The 16,999-nt window shown below is 41.8% G+C and overlaps 1 protein-coding gene and 1 non-coding gene across 2 annotated transcripts in view; one reads left to right on the top strand and one right to left on the bottom strand.

The window, feature by feature from the left end:
- Window positions 1–1,728: 1,728 nt before the first annotated feature.
- On the bottom strand, window positions 1,729–1,881 carry LOC111825876. The gene has a single exon (XR_002829103.1). It is a non-coding gene; the product is annotated as a small nucleolar RNA SNORA62/SNORA6 family (small nucleolar RNA).
- A 5,955-nt stretch (window positions 1,882–7,836) lies between these two features.
- ABLIM1 (actin binding LIM protein 1) overlaps window positions 7,837–16,999 on the top strand; it is a 245,521-nt gene continuing 236,358 nt past the window's right edge. The window contains exon 1 of the mRNA XM_014455312.2: window positions 7,837–7,853. The gene's annotated coding sequence lies outside the window, so the exon portion shown is untranslated. The remainder of the gene's footprint in view (window positions 7,854–16,999) is intronic.

Raw genomic sequence — 16,999 nt, 5'->3', positions numbered from 1 at the left:
CAGGGGGGCGCCGGGCCAGGCCTGCCCGTTAGGCGCCGGGTGCGCGGAGAGGCCGCGGCTCGGGCTGGAGCGGGGCCCCGCGCAGCCACCGCCCGCCCCCGGCTTCGGGGCGCCTCGGACCCCCTGGTTTTTCAATGTCTAACACCCAGCCAGCCTCTCAGATGTGTTGCCGGTGGAAATGACACGTAGGGAAGCGTGGCCATGTACGTATGTGCTGGTCTGGGTTCGTCTTTTAAGGGTGGATTTGGAAGAACGGGATGAAATAGCACAGTATTCCTAAGGCGAAGTGCACCCTGGATTTAAATGCTAGAAATGAGAACAGATCAGCCGACACTGGTGAAATGGCTTTGCAAACTGTAAAATAGCTTCCTATTACTAATTATTCAACATTAAAATAGGAAGCCACGCCCAGCCTGCATGCTCAGTGGTTGAGGGATAGCTCCACCTTATGAACGAGGAGGTCACAGGGTACATGCCTGGGTTTCGGGCTCAATCCCCAGTGTGGGCAATGGGCCTCTCTCATCATTGATGTTTCTATCTCTCTTTCCTTCTCCCTTCCTCTCTAATATATATATATATTTAAATAAATAAATAACAAAAGAGGAAGCCCCAAACGGACCAATGGTCAGATGGGCCAATTAATCTGTTTCCTGTGTTATTCTTGGGTGCAATGGATTCAGTGCAGCATTTTCTATTCCGTTTATCGGATGACGCTGGAAAGAATCAGAAGGTATTCTAGGAAATGGCACGGCACAGCTATGTGGCAGGGGTCCTCAAACTACGGCCCGCGGGCCACATGCAAATACAAATATTGTATTTGTTCCCGTTTTGTTTTTTTACTTCAAAATAAGATATGTGCAGTGTGCATAGGAATTTGTTCATAGTTTTTTTTAAAACTATAGTCCAGCCCTCCAACGGTCTGAGGGACAGTGAACTGGCCCCCTGTTTAAAAAGTTTGAGGACCCTGTGGAGCTACAATGTAAGCACGGGGATAGAGGCTTCTGAAAATGCTATGCAACAGTGCGTATCCGTCAAGCCTCGGAGAAGCACAATTCCGGCTGCTGAAATTTAGGGCGGGTTGATACAGATGATGAAAATGTTCATATCCTGGAGAACTTGGTGCTTGTTTTTGCTAGTGTTGGTATTTTATCAACAGGACCATTAAGTTCTTGATAAGATGAGGGTGGGGTAAGTTTTGCCCAACCAGTGATGAAAATATGTATTGGCCGTTGTACTGAGAAAGGCAGAAAAGGTAGCCAGCGGTGCAAAGTGGGTAAGAGAGTCGCCGGAGCTAAGGAGCCGAAGTTGAAATCCCAGCGTGGCTCAGGGGTTGAGCATTGACCTATGAACCAGGAGGTCACGGTTGGATTCCCAGTCAGGGCACATGCCTGGGTTGTGGGCACGATCCCCAGTGTGGGGCCTGCAGGAGGCAGCTGATCAATGATTTTCTCTCATTATTGATGTTTCTATCTCTCCCTTCCTCTCCCTTCCTCTCTGAGATCAATAAAAATTTATTTAAAAAATAAATATAAAATTGGAGAGAATAGCACAAGGTTATGTGGCACTTAATATATGCAAAACAGTGCCCAGTCCATAGTAAGCAATACATAGGCCCTTGGTATTTATCATTATTATTATTGGCAATGATAGTATTTACAAAAAAAAAAAAATAGGGCCAGAAATCAAGATTTAGGGGGAGGACTTTATTTATTTATACATATTTTTCACACTTATAGCAAGGATTAATATCAAACTCCACTCACTGGGCCAGGGATCCTTGTGGTGTCAGTGGAATATTTGCCCCTCACTTAGCACACGACCTCTGCTTGTAAGCCCATCGGCCACCAGTGGCCTCAACACCAAGCTCTCACAATGTGCTTAAGGAGGAGACCTCGACTAGTCTTGTCTTCTTTTCTCCTCTGTTTATGTTGTTTGAATCCATGCACAGCAGGTAGATCTGGCCTTAATTTATGGTGCACTGGCCCCAGAATGCTGGGGTCCTCTTCTGTTGTTGGCTGAACACTGACATGTGCTCCTACTCAAATTTTGGCTAATTGTGTCTGCTTCAGCCAACAGCCCATAATGGCTATTATTATGATTATTATTATTCACACAGGTTAAGATGGTTAGTCATATTGTTAACCATACTTATTTTCCTGACCTAATTGTCCTACATTTATGTGGTATTTTGCATTTTCATAATGCCTCACCACCACTAATTGTATGGGGAGGTCTGTGTAAGACAGGCTTACTTAGAGTTGTTCGCATTTGATGATGCCTGTGCTCATTATAAACACAATAAAGTATATGTTCTAGTCTAGATTAATAGCAATATTTAGGAAGATGATTTATCTACCTCATATCTCAGTTCCAAGACATACAAGTTGGACTAGAATTGTAATTGAGCAGATATTCTTGCCTCCTAGTCTCATCTTTGATGCCTGTGGAGGCCCTATGATTATCACCTGCCTTTTGCATGGGCAGAGGTGAACCTACCTCAACAAAGTGGGATTTGAGAAAGCGTAACAGAGGCTTCCCTTGGCCTCCTAAACCCTTATATGTGGTTGCCTAAAACTCTTCAGTTAGAACTTTATTCCTGTGGCTTAAGCCAAATGAGAAATTTAGTTCCTGCTAAAACTAAAATACTCTTCAGAGAGGTAACAGACACATTAAACTCTATCATTCATTACACCTCAGGGTGAATGAATTAGTTAAATTCTTCTCTGAATGAAGTTTAATCAGTGATGGAGACCAAAAGAAAAAATAGAGAAACAGGACAAAAAAGAAACTTGGAGGAAACACAGTTGCTTGCATTGAACAGAGAGGGAAAGATGGGGAAGTAATCTTTAAAAAACAGAAGCAAACAAACACTGTCATTAATATTTCCCAAGAGATAAAAGATACTGCATCAGTAAAACATGAACGTTATGTTATTTTTTTAAAGCACCATTTAGAGAGCATTTAGAAATCAAGAATAATGAAAACAGACCTATAAAAACAACCCAAAAAAGGATGAAAAGAAACCTTGAAAAAATTTCCCAAAGACTAGACCACCCCCCAAAGACGATGAAAACTTGGGGGGGGGGGGTGAAAATTAGAGGGGCCAGTCCAGCAGCACCCAAGCATCTGAATAATTGAAGAGACTAGAGAGAGGAAATCATCAAACTAATAATCCAATGTAATTTTATAGATCTTAAAGGATGAGTATCCAAATTCAGAGAGTGCATTAAATACCAGAACAACGACTACAAGCAGACTCACCCTAGTGGCCATCGTGGTAAAATTTCAGAACACCGGCTTCAGAGAAAGATTCTATAAAACGTGTCACGAGGGAGAGGAAAAATAGGAGTTCATACAAAGAATCAATAATTATAATGAATTACACTTTTCAACAACAACATGGGAAGTGAGAAGGCGTTGGAGCAAAGCCTTCCAAATTCGAGGTACAAGGATTTCAATCTAGAATTCTGTTGCTAAGGAACTGTCAAAGGTAAAATAACTCATGTCAGATGTGCAAAGTATTGAAAACTTTTCCTGCCGTGCACCTTTTCTTTTTTTTTTTTTTTTTGAATTCTTTTTTTTTTTAATATATTTTATTGATTTTTTACAGAGAGGAAGGGAGAGGGATAGAGAGTTAGAAACATCGATGAGAGAGAAACATCGATCAGCTGCTTCTTGCACACCCCCTACTGGGGATGTGCCCGCAACCAAGGTACATGCCCTTGACCAGAATCGAACCTGGGACCCTTGAGTCTGCAGGCCGACGCTCTATCCACTGAGCCAAACCGGTTAGGGCCCATGCACCCTTTCTAAGGAAGCTATCAGAAGCTGTGTTCCACCGAAACTCGAAACTCGGGGAGTAGGCCAAAGGAGAAAATGATGAGGGAACTAGATAACAGGGCCCCCCACAAGATGGTGATGAAGGAAATTTCTAAGATAATGGTGAAGCAGAATCCCAGCATGACAACTACTCCTCAAGCTGTGAGAGCAAGCAACCCGCCCAGATTGGAGCGGGTCAGAAGAGATTTCCTCAAGAAGATGAAACGGAGAGATGAAATAGCTATGAGTTAGAGTAGATTTACAATAGAGGAGTAGAGTTTGATGTTGGATTAATGATAAATACAAAGAAAACGAAGCAAAGGAAAAACCCAGATCATTATTATCACCGAGAGAAAAAAATATTGTGCAGGAACAAGTAATCATAGTTTCCATGGCTCAACTGTAAATAGCGTTGACATAACCATAATAATGTAAACACTGATCTAATTAAAATGATGGTATTGCTCTTTTGAGAAGATGAAAAGATGGATGTGTGGTGGAGATGGAGATAGGGGAGGGTGTGTAAGAGAGAGAGAAAACTAAATCCTCTGTAATGGGAAAACATTAGATATTGCTTAAAACAGATATCAAGAAGTGACACGCACATTATTTAAAGAAAGGAAGTAATAAAAGAGTCCACTCAAAGTTCGGAAACAGGTTGCCTGTGTGGAACAGGAAATTAGGAGTTTTGGAGAAAGAGCAGGGCTTTCATCACAAACCTTGTAAAACCTCTTGAATAAACAATATGCTGGTGTAACTGATATGCCCAAAGTTTGTTTGGCCAAGGGAGAAACTAGAGGCAAGAAACCATTTTTGGTGCTTTCTAAAAAGTTTAGACACGAGATTATAAGGGTCAATAACTGTGGGAATAAGAAGAAGATGGTAGACTTGAAAGATGAGGTGAGCTTAACCAAATTGTGTAAGTGATTAAATATAAGAGTGAGGGAGAAGGAAAAGTCAAAGATATTGGTGGAGTTTCTAGCTTGGATGAGAATAGGTGAAGATTCCATTAATTGAGATAGGGAATATGAAAACATCTATATATATAAAAGCCTAAGTGACCTTTATGACCGAATGATCAAACGACTCCTGGCTGGTCGGCCAGCCCCAATCAGCCCGATTGGTGGTGGGGGCCGGCCGGCCAACCTCCCGCAGTTTCTCCCTCTGGCCAGCCAGCCCTGATCGGCCCTGATTACTGGCCAGGCCCAAGGATCCCACCCATGCATGAATTCGTGCACCAGGCTTCTAGTAGAAAAATAATGAGATGAGTATTTTTTTGGTGTGGTTAGGTTTGATTACCTATATGATGACATCTATGGGAATATGTCTCAGTATGGATCAATAATTTTGGATTATTCAGTCAGGGGAGAAATCTGGGCTAGAAATAAAGATTTGAGAGTCATCTCTTAAAGATGTTCATTGATTAACCACTATTCTGTATACTTGAAACTAATGTAAAATAATATTAAATGGCAACTGTAATTGAAAAATAAAATCTAAAAAGAGATGGCAATTGAGATATAGGAATAAGTGATGAGATAGTTCAGTGAGATAATATAGTGAAAGAAAAAAAGAGAGAATAGATGGAAACTTGAGGATTTAAGGATTGGCATATGGAAGAGGAATTCATTGCAAAAGAGCAGCCCAAGAGGTGGGCAAACATTGAGAAGAGGTTCAGGGAGAGTGAGTTTCTAAAGTTGGGAGGCTGGTTCAGATAAAAGGGTGAGCTGGCACAGGCTACTGTCTTCATCGCCTGAACTCAACCCTACAGCTGCCACAGAAAGAAGAGAGAAGATAGATCTGATAGATCTCAGAAACGTAGGTACAAACTGTGGACACTCCTTGGCGAGTACGGCAGATGCCTCTGGTGCTTGGTGTCGCCTTCCCTTGGCCCACCTCTGATTGCAGGGGCCAGTGGGCAGTTCTGTCCAGCTCAGGCTGACCGCCTGGTGACAGCATCTCACTTCAGTCTCATGCTCCCCTCGAGAATTTCTGCCACCGAAAACTCTGTGTGGGAGAACCTCCTCCTCCCAAAAGCACGAGGGGGATGAAACCCGTAGGGCAACTCTTAGCCAATGGAGGATGGAACCTGGTGGATAAGTACCCAGGGTCCTGTCTCTCTGGTGGGAAATGACTGTAGGAAGTGTTCTGGACACTTCTCAGGACGTCCCAGTGGGATTGAGTGCCCGCTGACCACAGTGGTAGTAGCCTCAATAGCCCTTTTCTTTCATTTTTCACTCTCCCCATTTCCTCACTTTATGAATTCCTGGGATTTGATGTAAACTACTTAGAATCTACTCTTCATCCTGAGCTCTTCTGTTGAGGAAACCCACTGTGTGTGGGAGTTAGAGTGGAAGAAGCCAAGAGGGGAAGGCCAAGAGCCACAAATTGGTCATAGACTTAGGGAGATACACCTTCACCCTTTAGGCTAGAAATTACAATGAAGGAAAGCATTCCTGAAAGTGAGTGGTGCCCTAATAGGTCCAGCGGCATATGACAAAAAAAATCCCAAATATAGTGGCCTAAAGACGTTTATTTTTTCTCTTTCAAATAATAAAAGTTTACCTAGGAGGATCTCAGGGCTATATGGTACCCCCAGCACTGCCATATTAAGATCACTTCCTGGCCCCATAGAGGTGCTAGAACTCCCCTTACCAATTTTGGGGATAGTAGTGGGAGGAATCAAGGGGAAAGAAGTTACCTTTTAAGCTTTTTAATCCTTTTTAACAGATCCTTTCTGAAAGTTCCACTCTTCTGCTAACATTTCATTGGCCAGAACTTACTCAACCTCACCTAGTGGTTGGGAAAGAAAGGGGAAATATAGTGTTTGATTCTGAGTAACCACCAGAAAAAGGAAAGTACAAAATATTATTGTCAGGCTCAGTACTATATATATATATATATATATATATATATATATATATATATATATATATATATATATAGTGCTCAATTCAGTGGAATGTAGGAAAAAAGAAAAATATGTAAAAAAAAAGAAGCATGAAAAAATGGAGAACATAAAATAGACTCTTCTGTTGATTATAATAAACTAGAGGCCTAGCGCGCGAGATCGCGCGAGACCCAGACCTGCCGCACCACCATGGGACTCCACACCCGCTGCGCCGCGAGACCCATCAATGCACCTCCTGGTGACTGGTCGTTTGGTCATTACAGTGTTACGGCCACTGGCCTTTTATAATATAGATGGAAATTGGTCCTTAAGATCATCAAGTTAAAAGACCTCACTCTATAGATGAGGAAAGTGAGGTCAGAGAGCGCGATAGCCAGTCACACCCTCATGTAGTCCTCTCCCACAGTGTACCAGAGTTTACATGAGCAATAGAATACAGCAGAAGTGATGTTGCTTCTGAGATTAGGGTATCAAGGATAGTGCAGCTCCTGTCTAGTGGCTCCCTCACTCCTGGATCACGGACTTTGAAGGAAGCCACCTATCATATCATGAGCAACCCTACGGAGAAGCCCACATGGTGAGGAACTGGTGCCCCTTGCCAGCAGCCATGTGAGTGAGCTTAGAAGCAGGTCCCTCAGACCCAGTCGAGCCTTCAGATGACTGCAGCTCTAGCTGACATGATTACGACCCCATGAGAATCTCTGAGCCCGAGCCAGTTAAGCCACTCTCAAATCCCTAACCTACAGAAACTTGGAGATAATGCTTGCTTGTTGTTTTAAGCTACTAATTTGGAGGTAATTTGTTAAGTAGCAATACATAAATAATAGGGAGAGTTTTTGTAACTTACTTGAAGTCACAAAGCTAGTGGCTGATTTCCAATAAGAGCAGAGGGTTCCTGACTCAATGTTCTATTAGATCCCATTATATTCTGGTGTACCTTGGACTTCTTTTGTCCTTGGACAAAAAAAAAATCCCAAATATAGATGGGATTAGTCAGTCAGGGGAGAAATCCCAAATATAAATTGGAGGTGTTAATAACTAAAAATTCTGTTTTTTTCCTAGGCAAAATAACATGAAAGCTGGGCCACTCTTCCTCATGGACTGCAGAATACGATTCAGTAAGGTAAGTATGTACTTTGACCTTGCCATGGAGTAATGCATAAGCATTTCTATCTTCTTGCTACAATTTCTGGAAGGATAGAGGTGACTGATTCAATTGTGTGCAGTAGCTTAGTGATAAAACCAGAAATGTAACTTCTACTTGACTTCTTTTAACCACTCCACAAGAATGACATGGAGTACGCAGTGTTATTCAGTCATGTAAATGCTTCAGTAATTCTGACCTTCCTGTGCAGCGAATCAGTGACAGGGCCTCGTGTCTGCATTTCTGTCTGTTGTCTCTAAATGGAATATTCAGAGGAGGGCAGATTGCCAAGAAGGCACTTTGTGGCTTCCATTTCCCTGCCGTAGAGTCTCCCATCTGAATGCACAGGACTATTGTGTTAGCGTTTTGTGTGACCTGTGACTTACAGTTTGGGTCTCAGTTTTTAAAAATGTAATCATACAACATTCTTATTTTTTCCTTCCTTAAGGATATAGCTAGAAAAGTAGGGGGGTGGGAGTAGAAAATTGGGTTAGGGTTTAACTAGAACATGGATGGTTTTAAAAGTTAATTTCAAGTGTTGTCGAGGCTCCGATTCTATGAACTCGCACCAACTTTTAGATATATTTCCAATTATTCCTCATTACAGTCAGTAAGTTAATTTGCTCTCATATATTCCCAGCATGAGGGAGATTCTTGGATGTTTACATATTTTTGTCTCACTATACTTGAAAAAATAGATTTGTCAGCTATTCCCTAGTATCACTTATTCTCTTGAGAGTCATAGAAAGATAATTTTCACTCCCTTGACATTTTAGCACTTACACGCATGCACACACATGTATGACCAACTTATACTACAAAAATATTGTTAACTGAACATAATTTTGAAGTGTGGGTTCTATATTTTATCTGGCAACCCTACCATTTTTTTAACCTAATAACTTTTTTTTTTTTAACATTCAGTATTCGTTTTATTAGTTTCAGGTGTACAGCACAGCGGTTAGTCAATCATATACTTTACAAAATGATCCCCCTGACATTCCCAGTACCCACCTGGCCCCATTTGTTACCATATTATTGACTATATTCCATATGCTGTACTTTACATCCCATGGCTATTTTCTAACTACCAATTTGTACTTTTCTTAACACGATGCCTGATAAAGACATTCTAAAAGTGCCACTCGGATTTTCTTGCCACCTGTAGGTGGCAGTCTAATCAAATAATTTCATGAGAGCTGCTTGGCAAAGCCAAGTTTAATACTGTATTATTTATCCTATATTGTTTAATAAGACTATTAATATTAAAAAATATTTGTAAGAATACTAATTTTATATAAATGAAGTTTTCACAAAAGAGAGATAAATTTTGAAGTTGCTAAAAACTAAATAGAATTCAGTCCTTATTCCACAACCCACCATCAGATTCAAAGCCCCATGTGGTCCAATTCCAGTAAGCTACCATGCCTTTTATACTTTAATGATATTTTCAGAATTCTTTAATTTTTCATGATATTGTAAATAGGATTTTTTTCTTATATTTTCTAGCAGACTACTTCTGATGTGTAAGATAGCTATTGATTTTTGTATGTTTAATTTGTTTTAGACCATACTCTATAGTTTAAGTAGTATTACTATAAATACTCTTGGATTTTATAATACACAATTAAATTATCTGCAAGTAATATACTTTTCTCTCTTTTAAAATATAGCAATAAATCTTTTTCTACTTTAAAACAACTAAATACAGTTACATTAAACATAAGTATTAAGAAGAAAAATAATTATATTGATGCTCTTAAAAACCTTTTTCTAAAACAAGGTTTCCTTATTCACTCAAAACTATTATTATTATTATAACAGTTTAATTCTGTAATCCAAAAATACAGCCATAACCTTGTAGTCATATTTACACGTGAATGATATAATATAGAACTACGTAAAAATAGGATCGCAATGATCAGTTGCTTCCACACTCATGCACGCTACCCCCTGCCTATTCCGCTAAGAGGGCTTCTTCTTATCACAGAGGTCTGTCTGCTTACAAAGCCAATGGGTAAACATCCCCGTGAAACTCAAAAAAGTCCCTCAGTAACTTATTCGTTTGTTGTATACTGTATTCTAGAGAAGAACAAGTATGCGTTCTTTTGAATTTCGATGCAATAGTCTTTGATTTTTTAACAGAAAAGTTATATCCCTTTCTGGTTCCTATTATTATTCATTATCTTTTGAGCTATGTCAGTGTACTTAGCACCACACAAAACAGGACACAGTCCCTTTCCATGCCTCATGTTGTGAAACCGCCTAAGAATTAGGATCTATGAAATCATGAGTTTTGAAGGTAACACTTTTAGGTATTTTAGTTCACAGGTATCTTAATGTGTGTTGATTTATAAGCTATAAAACGGAGTGAAAGTTAAATATTTGAGAAATAAACGCTGCACTAGGTGGCACTATTTGGTAATATGCTACTTACTGGAGCCTAACGAACCTGGGTTCTAAATCCCCACCTGACGCAGCTCAGGGAAATCTTCATCTCCTTAGTTCTGTTTTTTTAAATCTCGACTTCTGCCTCCAGCTGCCATTCATTTCTTTCAGAAAGTTGTGTTGTCTTTCCTTTCTTACCTTCCCTGCACTCCTCCACCCACTTTAATTTGGCTTCTGTCCCCTTAGTCCAGAAATGACTCTTCTTCAAGTCGCTCATGCCCTGCATGTTGCCAAGTCCAGCACACACTTTCCTGTCTCCATCTCACGCTCCCTCTCAGCAGCGGTGTTGTCCTGGAGCTGGGGGAGGGGGAGGGGGGTCATGTTACTTGGTAGCGAATGGTTTGTGTGCATCTTTTTCCAACTCCAAGTTCAACCAAGACATGTTGGTAGCTTGGAATTAGCCAAGGGGAGAGTATTTATACCATGGAAATCAGCAAATGCTACCGATCAGCCTTTTCCCCACCATAGCCATTGGTTAAGGCTCCAGCCGTGGGCAAACTATGGCCCGCTGGCCGGATCTGGCCCGTTTGAAATGAATAAAACTAAGAAAAAAAAAGACCGTACCCTTTTATGTAATGATGTTTACTTTGAATTTATATTAGTTCACACAAACACTCCATCCATGCTTTTGTTCCGGCCCTCCGGTCCAGTTTAAGAACCCACTGTGGCCCTCGAGTCAAAAAGTTTGCCCACCCCTGGGTTAAGCAATGACTCGCACACTGTGGGATATAGGTAATCATGTTTCCCGTCACAGAACCCTCTCTCTCTTTTTCTTAAATCAGTACCACTCTCTCCTGGTTGTCTTTCCATCTTCTCATTGGCTCTTCCTTTATCCAATGCTACATGTTAGCACTCCCCGGGAGCCAGTTCTAGGCCTCTCTTCTTCCTTTCATGTACTAGCTTTAAAAATAATCTCGCCATGCCCTGCTGGCGTGGCTCAGTGGTTGAGCGTCGCCCTATGAATCAGGAGGTCACGGTTGGATTCCTATTCAGGGCACATGCCTGGGTTGTGGGCTCGCTTCCCAGTGTGGGATGTGCGGGAGGCAGCCAATGATTCTCTCTCATCATTTGATGTTTCTATCCCTCTCTCTCTCCCTCTCCCTTCCTCTCTGAAATCAACAAAAATATATTTTAAAAAATAATCTCACCAATTCCCATGTATTTAAACATTACCATTATGTTGATCAATTTGAGATTTGTATCTGCAGCCCAGGGCCTTCGCTCTAAGATTTAAATTCAAACATCAAACCACTTAGTTTAACTTGTACTCAATGTCTTACAGACATTTCAACCTCAAGGCCAAAACAAAGTTCCAGATTTAACTTCCTAACCTTTTCCCTTTATCTGCTCCATCCCAACATTCTCCAGTCCAATACATGGAACTGCCATTTTATTTTATTTTATTATTTATTTTATTTTATTAATTTAATATTTTATTTTATTATTTTATTTTTGTTTTATCCTCACCTGAAGATATTTTTCCATTGATTTTTCATTAGGGAGAGTGGAAAGAAGGGGGAGAGACAGAGAGAGAGAAACATCAATGTGAGAGAGACACATGGATTGGTTGGCTGCCGCACATGCCCCCACCAGTGCTGGGGATCGAGCCTGAAACCCAGGTACATGCCCTTGACCAAATCGAACCTTCAGTCTGTGGGTCAACGCTCTATCCACTGAGCCAAACCAGCAAGGGCTTACTTATTTTTTAAAAATCCTCACCCGAGGATATGTTTCTATTGATTATTTTAAAGACAGAGGAAGGGAGAGAGAGAGAGAGAAAAAAAAAAAACCCACAAAACTTTAATATGAGAGAGAAACATCAATCAGTTGCCTCCGTACATGCCCCGACCCAGGATCAAACCCACAACTGTTTGGTGCACAGGATGACACTCCAACCAACTGAGCCACTGGCCGGGCAAAGACAGTTTAGTTTTAAAGGACAACAGTGAGACTATGGCAGTTTTTTCAACACTCACTATGGAAAAAAAAATGATGGAATAATTTCTTTATTGGTGGAAGAAAAAATGTTATAAAAGATATCACTAATGATTTTACCTACACCAAAAATGGATTTGTTGTCTACCATCTCATACTTATGACTATTTATGGATGTCCTTTGGAACTGTCTCTTTTAAAAATATATTTTATTGATTTCAGAGAGGAAGGGAGAGGGACATAGAGATAGAAACATCAATGAGAGAGAATCATTGATCAGCTGCCTCCTGCACACCCCACACTGGGGATCAAGCCCACAACCTAGGCATGTGGCCTGACCGGGAATTGAACTGTGATCTCCTAGTTCATAGGTCGACACTCAACCACTGAACCATGCCACTTGGGCTGGAACATTCTTTAGCACTTGGAATTACTTGGCCTCACACCATCTCATCATTATATAATTTGTGACTCACAGTTGTGTGGCATAAAGATCACCTGTGCCAGCTTATGCAGACTGGAGCCTTAGTCTCCTTTCAGGTGATGCCTACTTTTATTCTCCACCGGTTTGACTCTGCCATCAATTATAGCGTCAATATAATCTTCTCACCAGGACTTGACATTGCTTTGACCCTATTAGCAAGAGCGCTCTGCCTGTATATTAGAAATAGTACTGTTATTGGAAGCTTCTATTTTAATTTCCATAGCACGATATTGAATCTTAGGGATTTGGAGTTTTGTCACAAACTGTACACCAGGTCATTTTTCTTCGTGGCACGTTGGAATTCCCTACACTCGCAGGCGAGAGGCGAATGGAGTTCTTCCATCATTAGGCAGCAGTGCCAGCGTCGGGCTGCAGGCTCCTTCCGTGTGGTTTAACTTACCTAAACATGGCGGAGAGGGTTTGTAAATGTGTGTCTTCCGTGCCCCCGTGGATTCATCGCTGGTGAAACAGAGCAGTGGAAACTTGCTGTGCACATCCTGTCCTACCTATGGCGTTTGGAATGAGCACCCGGTGTCTACTGGATCCCTCACCTCTCTCCCGGAGCTAAGGAGGCACCAGCCAGCAGCACATACATAGTCCCTGACCTTTAGAATGAACCGGTTGCCACTCACCATCCCTCAAATGTCCCATTTAATGTCCCATCCAGATCTGTTCTTCTCAGGTTGCTCGAGTACCTGTGTTTCGTGTTTGTTTTGTTTTGTTTTCAGGTCACTGGTTCCTGGGGTGGGTGCCTTCGGACACCTCGTGCTTTTTGGCCTGACTCCTGTAGGGACTGCAATCTGTTCTTACCTCTGCCTTGATTCCCTGGTACTGATTTCCTTTAAAGAGCCTACCTCTGAAATATTCAACATCCTCAGAATCTATATTTCTACATGTGAAATATTTAACATCTCCACTCTGCTCCCCCAAACCCTGCCCCTGGCCCTCATTTCTGGATCAGACACCTTTCAAGGTCTGCATTCTGGCCTGGATCTGGACTTGATTACTCATTCCTGTGTTTTGACTTTATCTCTTCATTTTCGGTCCAATTTTCCTCACAGTTTCCCCCAAGTTAGTGCCAACTGCTATGTAATGTTTCCAGCATGCTGCATGATGAACCTCTAACCCCCTGCTTCAAGCTAACAGTTTCATTGTGCTAAGGCTCCCACATAATAATAAATAAAGCATTTACTATTTGCTAAAGGATGGAATAAAAACCATTCTGCATGCTCCACCTCTACACAGCCATTTTAAGCATGAGAGCTCTTAAATGTCTTAGATGTGGGCACAGTTAGGAGGTTGAGATGAACTGAACACAGGCTTCAAAGTGGAAGTGATGGACAATTGGATTGGCGTCTTCCAGCATCAGTTCAGAAGCTCCCTAAGTGAAAAATAGGCCCCTCATGGGACATAGAGGGGTCGGCTCCACACAGACGTGCCCATTGTTAACCAAGTAAGAATTACCATTTGTTCAATGGTTATATGAAAACATTCTCTCATGTACATTATTGTACTTGCATGTTACAATAACCTTGTGAGGTGGATATTGTTTTTATTATGTCTATGTTGAACCCAGCAAATAGTACTTTTATCGAGTATTTACCATATGCTAGATTAAATGATAATATACTTAACATTCACTAATTATCTTATTGAATTCGTAAACGATCTCAAAGAGGAAGCAACTACTTTTCAGGTGAGAAAACTCGAGGTTTATATTAGTAGAGGCTGTGCCTAAGGCTGCAGGAGTAGCAAGTGAGAGAGCTAGGATTTAAAGTCGCCAATCTCTTAATCATAAAGTTGGAAGTTAAATGACTTGCCCAAGGTCTCCCAGCTTGGAAGTTTGGGACTGGAATTGAGTCAACGGCTTATGATGATTTATTATTTATTTTTTAAAAACAACTTTATTCACATAGTATATAATTCACCTATTTAAAATGTAAAATTTGACCAGCTGGCCTGGCTCAGTGGTTGAGTGTCGAGCTATGAACCAGGAGGTCACGGTTTGATTCCCGATCAGGGCACAGTTATTTTAGGTGAGCAGTTTGTTAGTATGTGCAAGCTACTAAAAGAAGTGGGGTTGCTACATGGTTGTAAGAATTAGTTTCATATTTCTAAGACTATAGGAAGAGTTTCTGGGATGATGTGATTGACCCTAAAAAGCATTTCAAAGTATCATATCTTCAAAATATAAGCCAATCATGTATGTCTAGCTTGTTCACCATTATAACGCTAGTACCTGCCATAGAAACTGATACATAAGATATATTCAACAAAATTCTTTTGAATCGATTAATGGCGTGGATGAAGACACTTTGAAATGTTGAGGCTTTATCTGGAGATCAGTTGGGACTCACTGGAGATGCTATGTTATAAATAGTGTTTTATAAAAACGACTAGAGGCCCAGTGCACGACATTCGTGCACTCAGGGTGTGTGTGGGGGGGTCCCCCTCAGCTCGGCCTGTGCCCTTTAGCAGTCCAGGGGCCCTTGGGGGATGTCTGACTGATGGCTTAGGCCCATTCCCTGGGGCCTAAGCCGTCAGTTGGACATCCTTAGCGCTGTTAGACATCCTTAGCTCTGCCAAGGAGGCGGGAAAGGCTCTTGCCACTGCCGCTGCACTCACTAGCCAGCCTGCCCAGCTTGTGGCTGAGCAGCGCTCCCCCTTGTGGGAGTGCACGGACCACTAGGGGGCAGCTCCTGCATTGAGCGTCGGCCCTCGGGTGGTCAGTGTGCGTCATAGCAACCAGTAGTTCCGCTGTTCAGTTGATTTGCATATTACCCTTTTATTATATAGGATTCTCAAGGCATGGGCAGAATAAACTGGAGTGGGTAAAGGCTGGCTGCAGGAGAGCAACTAGGCTAGTCATATAATCATCCTTTGGGTAAGAAGAAAGGTTAATAGTGGACTGAGAATAGTGGGAAAGAAGACTTATTTTGAGATTGAAGCAACTGGCAAATTTTATGCCTAGAAGACAGTGAAAGGGATGTTATCAAGATGGATGATGAATAATTAGTTAACTTTTGTAGCAGGAAGTTACTTTGAAAATCTCTACTCTCATTACTTATCTTTTCCCTGGTATTCCCTTACCCACATGGTCATTTGATTGGGCTTTCTTCAGTGATGCTCAATTATCCACCAATTATTTTTTTCTAGAGCCATTATAGTCACCTTTTCTTTGAATATTTCGGATTTGTCAGACCTATTATAAAATTCCCAACAGATCCGTATAGGTTTGGGAAGTGCCTGCATAGACAATAACTAGAACCTCTATCTTGAGAGCGTATGGTGTCATAGAAGACAGGGAAGGGAGCGAGTGGGAATCCCTGGCTCTTGGAATTCTCCCACCATCTGAGAGGTCTCAGGCACCACACCTGTTCTCACAGCTAGAGTCCCACTGCTCAGGGTAGCACTGCTGGATCTGGCGGCTTTGGTCATGTTGCTCACTCCCATCAGGCTCTAGCTGATAAAACGCCAGGGCAGTGGGAGATTGTTTTTGTATTTTTTCGTTGTTACTCTAATATACAGAAAAAGTGGGTCTGTGTAGAGTATTCACCTTCCTCTGCAGCCCAACCCAGCCCAGCCCTGACCCTTCAGAATGTATGCAATGAACCCAATGTGTCCACAGCAGCCATTCCCAACCCGTGTGCCACGGCAGGCAGGCTGGCGTGCCACAGGAATTCTTCACGCCGGCAACACCTGGCTATTCAGTCAGGGGCACTGGCCTTTTTCCTTTAGATCGTCAAATAAAAAAAAAAGACAACCGCCAACACAATAGCTGTCCAGTGTGAATGAATCAAAATTATACTAATATTTTGTGAGATCGGCAAAAAATAGATATTCCTGGTGTTCCGCAGAATTGTAGTAGTTCAGCTGCCAGGAGATGAAAAAGGCGAACCGCTGGTCTAGAGGGTAGTTGTCTGTGGACTCCAAGCTGCTGGGCCAGCCCTGCTCCCCAGGACCTCCCTCCAGGGTCCCTGGAAGCCAAGGCCCCCCCCCCCCCCCCGCCCCAGGGAGAGAGGGGGGTATATTGGTGGGGCGTTGAGTTTCTGTTATGTGAAACCCAAAAAGGGAGAAGGGGACCATTTCATTAAGGGGGAAAAATCCCCAGAAGGGCGGAAGCGTCTCCCCCGGGATGAAGTTTTTAAGGGGGAGAAAGATAGAGAGGTTTTCTTTTTTTTTTTATTAGTATAACAGAGGGGCGATGAGCCTCGGTGAGAGAGAACGAATATTTTTATATATATAAACAAATATAAAA

The sequence above is a fragment of the Myotis lucifugus genome, unplaced genomic scaffold, assembly GCF_000147115.1.
Source record: "Myotis lucifugus unplaced genomic scaffold, Myoluc2.0 scaffold_44, whole genome shotgun sequence".
Classification (NCBI taxonomy): domain Eukaryota; kingdom Metazoa; phylum Chordata; class Mammalia; order Chiroptera; family Vespertilionidae; genus Myotis; species Myotis lucifugus.
This window is presented reverse-complemented; position numbering and strand designations above follow the sequence as displayed.